The sequence below is a fragment of the Cupressus sempervirens genome, chromosome 9 (assembly GCF_028749045.1).
Source record: "Cupressus sempervirens isolate cs-2001-9-10 chromosome 9, ASM2874904v1, whole genome shotgun sequence".
Classification (NCBI taxonomy): Eukaryota; Viridiplantae; Streptophyta; class Pinopsida; order Cupressales; family Cupressaceae; genus Cupressus; species Cupressus sempervirens.
This window is the reverse complement of record NC_143126.1, coordinates 187,816,821-187,827,390: the sequence shown is the minus strand read 5'-3', so window position 1 is coordinate 187,827,390 and position 10,570 is coordinate 187,816,821.

Here is a 10,570-nt window from a genome sequence, read left to right as displayed (position 1 = left end):
TATTATCATAGTTGATAACCACCAGTTCCTCTATGAATTCCTTCAAGTATGAGAAGAACCTCCTTATAGCAATATCGTGAGAATGCTCGAAATAACAGAATACAAAGTGATAGCAGAACTCAGAATAAATCTACTGATCGCAGGCCACTTCGAGGGGGTAACCTCCTTTGAGCAAGCTCAATACAATAAATTCGTCCGTGCCCATCAAGGGCCTCAACCTATTCTTATATACTGGGTACGATCTAGAAAAGTAATACTACCTATGCATGTGGGATAATAAAATAAACTCACGGGATGACTTACAAAGCATATGCGTCCAACAACTCTACTCTAACAAAATAAACAGAAGGAACACACAGGTTCCTAACATCCCCTCTCCCTTAGAAAAAAGCTTTGTCCTCAAAGCTTAAGGTGTGGAAATTGTTGTTGAATCTGAAGAAGGGGTTCCCAGGTAGCATCCTCTGGTTGCATGCCATGCCACTGAATCAAGACCTCAGAGATGGAGCGAGAGCGAAGCTGGCGAGTGCACTGGTCAATGATTGCCACCGGCTCCAGGATAATGGATCATTCCGTATCCATTTCAGGGAGAGTAGTTTGTGCTCTGACAGTGGTACCCAGAACTTTCTTTAGACAAGAAACATGAAAGACTGGATGAATGTGGGAAGAAGGAGGAAGTTCTAGTTTATAAGCAACTGAACCAATCTTCTGCAGAACCTGATAAGGCCCATAAAATTTTGGGGCCAGCTTATGACGCCCTTTCAGCTTTAGGGAGGATTGTTTGTATGGCTATAGACGAAGAAAAACCATATCCCCAACTTGAAATGAGCGCTCAGAACGGTGTTGATCTGCTTGTTGTTTCATCCGATTACGGGCCATGTGAAGATTATCCTGTAAGGTACGAAGAATCTGATCCCTGCTGCGGAGAACTATGTCAACTGCCTGGACTGGTGAGTTGTTGGGAGTGTAGGGAAGGAGCACTGGAGGTGCCTGACCATAGACTGCTTCATATGGAGTCATTTTAGAGGCAGTGTGGTAAGAGGTATTGTACCACCATTCAGCTAAAGGGAGCCACTTGGCCCACTGATGTTGCTGTTCGGAAGTGAAGCAACGAAGATAAGTTTCCAAGCATTTATTGACAATTTCCGTTTGACCATCAGTTTGTGGGTGATAGCCCAAACTCATCTTCAGTTTGGTGCCAGTTTTCTGAAACAGTTCAGTCCAAAAATGACTGGTAAAAGTTGCATCACGATCAGAGACAATGGAAGAAGGGAGTCCATGAAGACGAAATATCTGGTCCATGAAGATTTGTGCAACAGAGGAGGCAGTATAGGGGTGGCTGAGGGCACAAAAATGACTATATTTCGAGAGACGATCAACCACAACCAAGATCACTGTCTTGCCACCGGATTTAGGAAGCCCTTCAATGAAATCCATACAAATATCAGTCCAAATCCGTGTAGGGATGGGCAATGGTTCGAGCAAGCCAGGAAGGAGGGTCGTTTCACCCTTGTGGCGTTGGCAAGTATCACATTCAGCCACCATCTGTTGAATCGTCTGTTTCATTCCTTTCCAAAAGAAGTTTCTCCTTGCTCGCTCATAAGTTTTGAGGAAGCCTGAGTGCCCTGCTGAAGGAGAAGCATGGAGTTCATAAAAAATAGCTTGATGTAGAGCTGGGTTCTGAGGAAGCACTAGCCGACCCTTGTATCGAAGAGAAGAACCATCCCAAGAGTAATGTGGTATAGCAGAAGGATTATTGGCTAGCTGGTGAATGATTTGAGATAAAGAAGAGTCACTGTCATAGCCCTGCTGAACAGACGCTAACCAATTGGGAATGGGCTTAGAAATAGCGGAAAGCGAAGCTTGATTATCAAATGTGCGAGAAAGAGCATCTGCCACAATATTCTCCTTACCCTTCTTGTAGGTGATCTCATAATCATACCCCATGAGTTTGCTGACCCATTTCTGTTGTGTAGGAGAGGATACCCGTTGTTCCAGGAAGTATTTCAGACTTTGGTGATCGGTTCTGATGCAAAAATGACTCCCTAAGAGGTATGGTATACAGATATTCTTCTAATTTTTTTGATTGTGATATGTATTTATACTTCTTTCTAGCGCAAGTTTTCTTCCTCCAAGAAAAGGATGTGCCTCTAGCCACTCCCTTTATATCATCTATGTTCCCCTCCTAGTCAATATTGGTGAAGACATAGAGCTCAAACTTTCCTTTGCAAGGAAACCATAAACCATACTCTTTAGTACACTTAAGATACTCGAAGATCCTCTTCACACCAATCATGTGTGATTCCTTTGGATTGTCTAAGAATATAGCCTCTATCCCAACAACTTGCATGATGTTTGGTCTATTGTGCACCATATATTATAGCTTACCAATCATAGATCCATAAGAGTTTCATTTACTTCAACCTCTCATCCTCCTTTGATAATTTACAATTGGTCACCATTGGGGTGCCTATTGGTTTGGTCTCTTCTAAATTGAATGTTTTCAAAACTCCCTTCACGTGTTTTGTTTATCCATTGAAGATCCCTCCCTTTAGGAGGGACACTTGCAATCCATTAAAGAACTTGATTTCTCCTATCATGGGCATTTAAACCCCTTATTCATATCTTCTACGAAATCTATACTCATCTTGAAATCTCCTCCAAAGATGATGTCATCTACAAATATTTTTGCAATCAAAAACCCAACTCTTTTCTCCTTCTTTAGGTAGATGTTGTTGTTGTCATTGGTTCTTATGAATCCAATCTTTATTATGTATGAGTTTAGTCTCTTAAACCAAGATCTTGGCACTTTCTTTAGTCCACTACACACTTGATTCTTCCCTTCTTCAATTTCAAAACCTCCTAGTTGTTCTCTGTATACCTCTTCCTCTAGTACTCCATTTAGGAATGTGAATTTCACATATATTAGGTAAAAATTAAAGTTCTTGTACACTGCAAAGGCTAGGAGTATCTTGACTCTCTCTATTCTTGCCATTAGTGAAAAGATAGTCTATGCCTTCCTCCTATACATACACTTTGCAAAAAAATCTGACCTTGCTTATGATTATTTCTCTATCTTAATTCATTTTGTTTCTAAATACCCATTTTGTGCCTATAACATTCTTTTCCTTAGGCCAAGTCACCAAGGTACATGTATCATTCTTCATTATCTAGTCAATTTCTTTATCCACGACCTTTCTCTATTCTTCATCCTTTAGAGACCATTTTGTGACTTTGGGCTCTATGTATGAGAGTAGCTAGACTATCTCTCTCACCTTCCTTCTTGGCATCTCCATCATCCTTATCTCTAATAATTTGATCAGTTGGATGTTTATTCTTACATACATATCTAACACTAGTTAGCATTTAGGTGCTTTATCTATTTTTTCTTTAGGTTTCCTATATTGGCACTTGCTCTTGTGCTACCTCTAGTGGTGCATCTAGCACTGACTTGGTTAGTAGAGTATATACAAGATATTTGTGATCTTCTAGTTCTCTCTTAATTTCTTCTTCATTATTCTTAGAGATTTTTTCTACCTTCACACTAGTAGGTTCTACAATTTTGTTTATCAAAATTTTTATACAGTCATAAGCCTTACTCTTTGTAGAGTATCACAAAAAGATACCTTCGCCACTTTATGTAACATTTTCTTCCAAATACTTTGAATTAACTCATTGATGGTGAGTGTTAAAATAATAACTCATAGGGTATTTTGTTTGTACCCTTCTTCTTGTGTACCATGTTCAAGGTGTACACATTTATTTTTATAACTTCTCTAGTGGATTTTCATAACTTTACTTTGAATTATCAATTTTTTGGCATAATCTATGATTGTTCTATTTCTTCTCTTTGTAACACCATTCTACTGAGGTGTCCTAGGAAATAACATTTGTCATTTGATCCCTTTTTCTTCATAGTAGCTCTTAAATTCTTATGAGGTGAACTTACCTCCCTAGTCTGATCCCAAGCATTTTAATGCCTTACTAATCTCTATCTCTATATTTTCTTCATAGCCATTAAACATGTTAAAATCCTCTGATTTCTCCTTCAAATAAATAATCCATATTATTCTAGAAAAATCATCAATAAACAACATAAAATACATGTCACTAGATACACTCTTAGTCCTCATAGGACCACATAGTTTAAAGTGCACTAACTCTCATTTTTTTCTAAAGTAAATGATTTATTAGGAAAAATAGAATTGGCCAATTTACCTAGTTGAAAACATTTACACATTAGATTGTTAGTTTTATTGATTGGAGGTAAGCCTCTTACACATTTTTCTTCCTACCTTGACAATACTCTCAAAATTTGAATGGCATAACCTCTCATTTCACAACCAGCTACTATCGTACTTTTCTATATAGTAGTTATTTATAGAGTCATTGAGGTAGAACATATTACATCTACTTTTTTCACCTATATCGAGTAGCCTACTTGTCTTGTCAAGAATTGTGCAAAACCCTTTATCAAACTCAGACTTATATTGATTAGTTGTGCTACATTTAGCAGGTTATACATGAGACTTTCTATAAGATAATCATCTACATAGTTAGTGAAGTCATTTATGGGTATAGTGTCCTTACCTTCTACTATACACATAGAGTTTTTACTTAATCTTACCATTCCCTCATCATAATCTTCCACTTTGAGTAACTTACTCCTATCACCAGTCATGTTGTGAGAGCATCTAGTATCTATGATCGAGTCTTTTTTGTGAACAATGCTTGATATTAGGTATATTTACACCATTTCCTCTAATATAACAACAAATTTTATTTATGTTGGTTCCAATCCATACTAGGACGGAGATGAATCAATATCAACTCCAAAATTGGTTAACCATTGAACTAGTCTAATTATACATAGTGAAAATTGTATGCGTGAATATGTGGCTTTTAGTTTAACACGCACACTTCAACACAATCCTTATTTGCGGATTCATATTGGAATGAAAATGAGATTGTTCAACCAAGAATAGTCCGGCAAGGCAACCTGTTGCCTTCTATCTAAAGGGATTTTGCTTATTAGATATCCTCATATTTGAGGTGTAAGAAACCAGACCCTCTAAGAATGAAGGATTTTAGAATGCAACTAATTCTATATGAGTGTGCAACTTAATCTAGAATGATTATGCAACTAATTTAAGAACTTGTAAAAGAAACTATAATAAATGTATGCATATTAAGAGCTAAATGAAATTAAGCTAAGAATATAGAGATATGAAAATGTATGAGCTAAATGAGTATGAAGTGCAGCAACAATTCGATATCAATTTGATTCCAATCTTTTTTGATAAGGAATTATGAGTCCCTTAAATAGAATTCCTAGAATCCATCAATGGGTGAGATCAACTCGGATCAATGGTCAGGATTGGAGCAAAGATTTAGTTAAGATGGAAACTTCCTTGTGCAAGTGAAGTGAACTATTTCTGATCTGAGTGTGATGAGTAGTCAACTGAACTTTTCATGAGTGAGAGAGTAAGTTAACTAGATTGATTCTAATTTTGAGAAGTAGTTCACTCAAACTTTCCATTTTGAACTGAAGAGTAGAATTAGGAAGAATATTGAATTTAATAAAATGAGATATGCTCTCATAAATACCTTTTCTTAATTAATTAAATAATTTTATTTAATTAATTAGAGACACTTTTCTATTTAATTAAATAACTTCATTTAATTAATTAGAATAGGCATATTTGTTAAATTAAATAAATTTAACCCCGTAGTACATTAGCCTTAGGAGATAATTTAATTTAATAAAGTATGAATACTTTAGATTAAATTAAATTTAAATCAAATAGATTTAATGTGGCTAAAATTAGTGAGTACTATAGGAATTAAATAGGAAATATGATGAATGCAGATTAGGGTTTTATGCATTTGACAATTAAGTCAAGTAGCGAATATCAAAACAAGAATTTGCCTAGTGGAATAGGACTTTAGCAATTATCAGGATACACTAGAATTGGTATCATGGCAATGAGCCAATTTTGGGGTATTACATTTTGCCCCTCTTTGAATGAATGTGTGAGTAGCACATTCAATTCAAAAAAAATTAGAAAGCATGATGTGAAGACCAAGAGATAAGATTGGTTCTGAAGTTGATGATACAGAGACCAATTGATAGGCTTTTAAGGACCATCTCTAGAACAAAGCTTAATCCTAAGGAATCCAAGCAAAATACCTAGATACCCAAAATTGATAAGCATTTTAAAGGTTTCCTTCAAAAAAAAGTTTAACCTTTAAGGATCTAAACAGAATGTCTCGATACCTGAGATTGATAGCATTTAAAAGATCATCTCCAGAATAGAGCTTAACCTTTAAGGATCCAGATAGAACACCTGGATACCTAAGAGCAATAAGCATTTAAAAGATCATCTCCAGAATGGAGCTTAACCTTTAAGGATCCAAATAGAACACCTAGATACCCGAGATTGATAAGCATTTAAAAGATCATCTCCAAAATGGAGCTTAACCTTTAAGGATCCAGATAGAACATCTAGATACCTAAGATTGATAAGCATTTAAAATATTATCTCCATAATGGAGCTTAACCTTTAAGGATCCAAATAGAACACCTAGATACCTGAGATTGATAAGCATTTAAAAGATCATATCTAGAATGGAGTTTAACCTTTAAGGATCCAAATAGAACACCTAGATACCTAAGATTGATAAGCATTTAAAAGATTATCTCCAGAATGGAGCTTAACCTTTAAGGATCCAGTTAGAACACCTAGATACCTAAGAGCAATAGCAGATAACAAAATCAAATTATGAGACATAGAATCATCCCAAAAACTAGGCTTGATCCTTAGGAGTCGAGATTTAGATTGTCCCAATACCCATAATTGACTAATGACCAGATGAAATCGATGACAAAGATGCCAAAAAGAGGGAAACAAGATGCCCCTAGCAGTGAGATACCTTGAATGATGAGGAAAAAGGATGGGAACGAGATGCCCCAAGCAATAAGGATTCAATGATGTAATCATCCTGCCCCCTCAGGAGCGAAATCAAAAGATGACACACCAAAAATATGATGTAAAGTAGTATAGAAAGAGATACTGAAAAATCTAAGATTTTGCACAATGTAAAAGAGATTAGAACGATCAGAAGAAAATGCAAAGTTGATTTGCAATGATGTGAAGGTCTAAAAGACAAAGTTTGACAAAAAGTTGACCAATTTTGGCCACAATTGACTTGAGTTATTCATTTCCAAAATGGATTTTGAAAATATGGACTTGAAGTTGAAAGAATTTGAGGAATCCCAAAATATCAACAAATTTCAGACTGCACAAGTGTTCGATCACGTCGGTCCCCAAAATTTAAAATGCATTTTTATGGGACTTAGGTGTGTCAAATTTTGAATTCGATCTTGAAAATGGATTCAAAATGGTCAAATTTGTCGGGGGTGATTTTTGCACAAATCCAAGCACTTTCAAAAAATATGTAAACAACTATATAAGGGCCCAAGGGGTCATTTTCAAATCATTTGTGCATTTTGTCCTTTAGTGAATTGAGTTCTGAGAGAGATATGGTAGTGAATGTGAGATATCATCGTTTCAAGCACTCCTGATGACATAGTCGGCCAGCAGATTATGGACCTCCGGTGAGTCATCGATTTTCCACCTTCATACTTTCATTTTTACATATTTTGATGTCATTTTTTGCACTTTTTAGCATGTCTTAGGAAGGTCAAATTGGTCCTTGTGCAAGACTATCTTTTCTCGCTTGAAGACATTCTCTTCTTGCATGAAGAAATAGGGTCCACTATTTCTGCCGGTGCATCAGTGGGTTTTCTCGTGGAGGAGATACCCACCTCTCGTGCAAAGAATGAGAAATCTTGCTTAATCTTCATACGTGAGAACATCATTCTTTGCATGAAGAAGAGATTTCTCGCACGAAGAAATGAAACTTTGCAAAAGATCTAGAGACCTTCGCGCAAGAAATTAAGATTTTTGCGTGAGAATCCATGACAATAGAGTTTAAAATTTTCATTTTCATGTGTGAAATTTGAATTTTTATCTGCATCGTTCTATCATTTTGACTTGGTACTAATCATTTTTTTATCATTGTTGGTTGTGTGTGCAGGAGGTCTTTGATGATGTGTCATTCAGATCACATTATCCACCATATGGAGATTTGTTGTGGAGTCTCGATGCCACTGACATGGCACATATTGAGCGGTTGGGCCTATCATCTCTATGCATGATCCCAACAATACTAGTGAACCACTACTTGCTCACAGCCTTGGTGGATCATTTCCATTTAGAGACGAAGACCTTTCACTTGCCAGTAGGGGAGATGACCATCACCCTAGAGGACATTTGGAGGATATTGAGGATCCCCTTCCATGGAGCACGTGTGATTTATGATGTGGTGCCCTGAGTAGGTATAGAGGCACTATCTATTGTGTTCAAGAGGGAGCTATGAAGGGGTCGAGCCATCAGTTGGGATGAGCTTGTGCACACCTATGGATAGACACATAGACTGGCATCAGTGCTAGTGATCTTCCTGAGTTTCTTTTTAATCCCAGACAGGGGGCAAAATTGCTTAGAGTGTGGTTTGGGGGGTCATGCTTCACTAGATGGTAGAGGCCCTTGAGATATTTGGGTGGGGTCAGTGCATGCTGGCCCATATGTTCCACGAGATGCACGAGATAGTCTTCCATGAGAAGAAGACTATGGCAGGAGGAGTCTACGTCTTATAGATCTAGGCATAGGAGCATCTTCCCTTATGTAGGCCCATGCATGAGGAGGCCCGAGAGCCCATGGAGCCATATATTTGCAGGTATCAGGGGAATATTACCTAGGTCTTCCTAGGTAAGATATAGCACTGGCGAAGACATCTCAATGACCTAGTCTCCATCATATGGTGGCCCTGGTGAGAGATGGAGGATTGGGATGATGCCCCAAGAGAGCTAGGCTAGATGTTTTGTTCACGACCACTATTGGGCTAGACATCACAGATCATCGAGCAGTTTTTGATTACAAGAGTGTGGTGGCAATATAGTCAACCAAAACACATTTGATAGAAGTAGTGCACCTATGCTAGACTGGCGAAGCATGTAGAGTGGGGGTGGCCACCACGACTGGACCTAGGTCGATCAATGATAGATTTGCGCAAGTTGGTTGTGACACAATGGGACTACCTCCCTGAAATTACTAACGTAGGGATGATGCCTACATACTAGGAATATTTGATTAGTCACCCTTTTCCATGATTCACAGACCCACTAGGGAGAGTAGGGCAGGGTCAGAGACAAGCACCTCAGCAACAAGAGGTACCTTAGTAGGAGAAGCAATAGTCATAGCCACATTCATAGCCACAGGTTCAGCACTAAGTACAGTAGATACAAATTCCCCCACATCAGATGGGATTAGATGCAAGTGCAGGTGGCAGTGGTACATCATAGGGTTGGCGACAGAGGCCGAGGATGGAGGAGCAGGCACTAGAGCAAGGGGCACCTTAGCAGTAGACACCATCGCAGTAGTAGGCATCTGAGATACTAGATGAGGATATGCCTAATTAGCCTACTGCTAGGATGCAAGACATTGTGTGACACTACCGACAGTAGATTCGTCAGGCCTCCCTATAGTTGGGAAATTTGCAAATACAAGTAGCTATCTAGGATGCATAGCTTGTAGAGAAGCAGTGGGAGGTTGACCAATGGAGAGAGCATGCCGAGACTAACAAGCAGAGGGTAGAGATGCTATAGGATGAGGTCCACTTATAGTCAGCTCGAGCAGCTTACTATTTTATTGCAGAATCAATAGTGGTGCCTGATGAGGCTCTGTAGGTATAGTGCTTTTCATAGTATGCACAAGAGTCTGGAGGTGCAAAACCTCCTGCGAGGTCGAGCATGCCACTGCCTCCTCCACCACCTATTGCTCTTGCTCCTCTTAGAGATGAGAGTACAAGACAGAGTTAGATGCTATGTGATTGGCTCTTGATTTTGATCTCTAGCTATGTATCGATTGGTGTGCCAGCACCATTTTGTACAATTTGATCGATAGTGCTCGAGTAGTGCCCATTTTTGTATTGACACACATTTTTTGATATATATATATACAAGATTTTTAAGCTGAGTATCACTGTGTACACGTCATTTTCTATGTTTGCATCACTTTGATGTACATGAGATGTCAATATGATGATTATGAGATGTATGTTTTACTTTGATATGATGTGATTATGAGCATGTAGAGTAGATATTATGAGTATATGGATGCAATGCATATGGAAATGGACTAACATCTCATGTAGTGTTGTGTGTTTTGTGCAACAGTGATAGGTATTCCATTGACGAGTGCAAACCAACGAACCAAATGCTTATGTAGTTGTGGAGGATCTAGATATATTTGAAGAAACCCCCAATCCCTCATCATGAAGAATAGAGACAGAATCACAACTAAATCATGTACTTATGCAAGTGAATTATGTAATGCAAGACTATATTAAATGCAACCCTAGGTCTGGTTACCAAGCCTCAACAATTTATCATCACTAGATATAGATTAAAGCTCTTATGTTATACAATTCCCACTGACATTGGAATCATGGG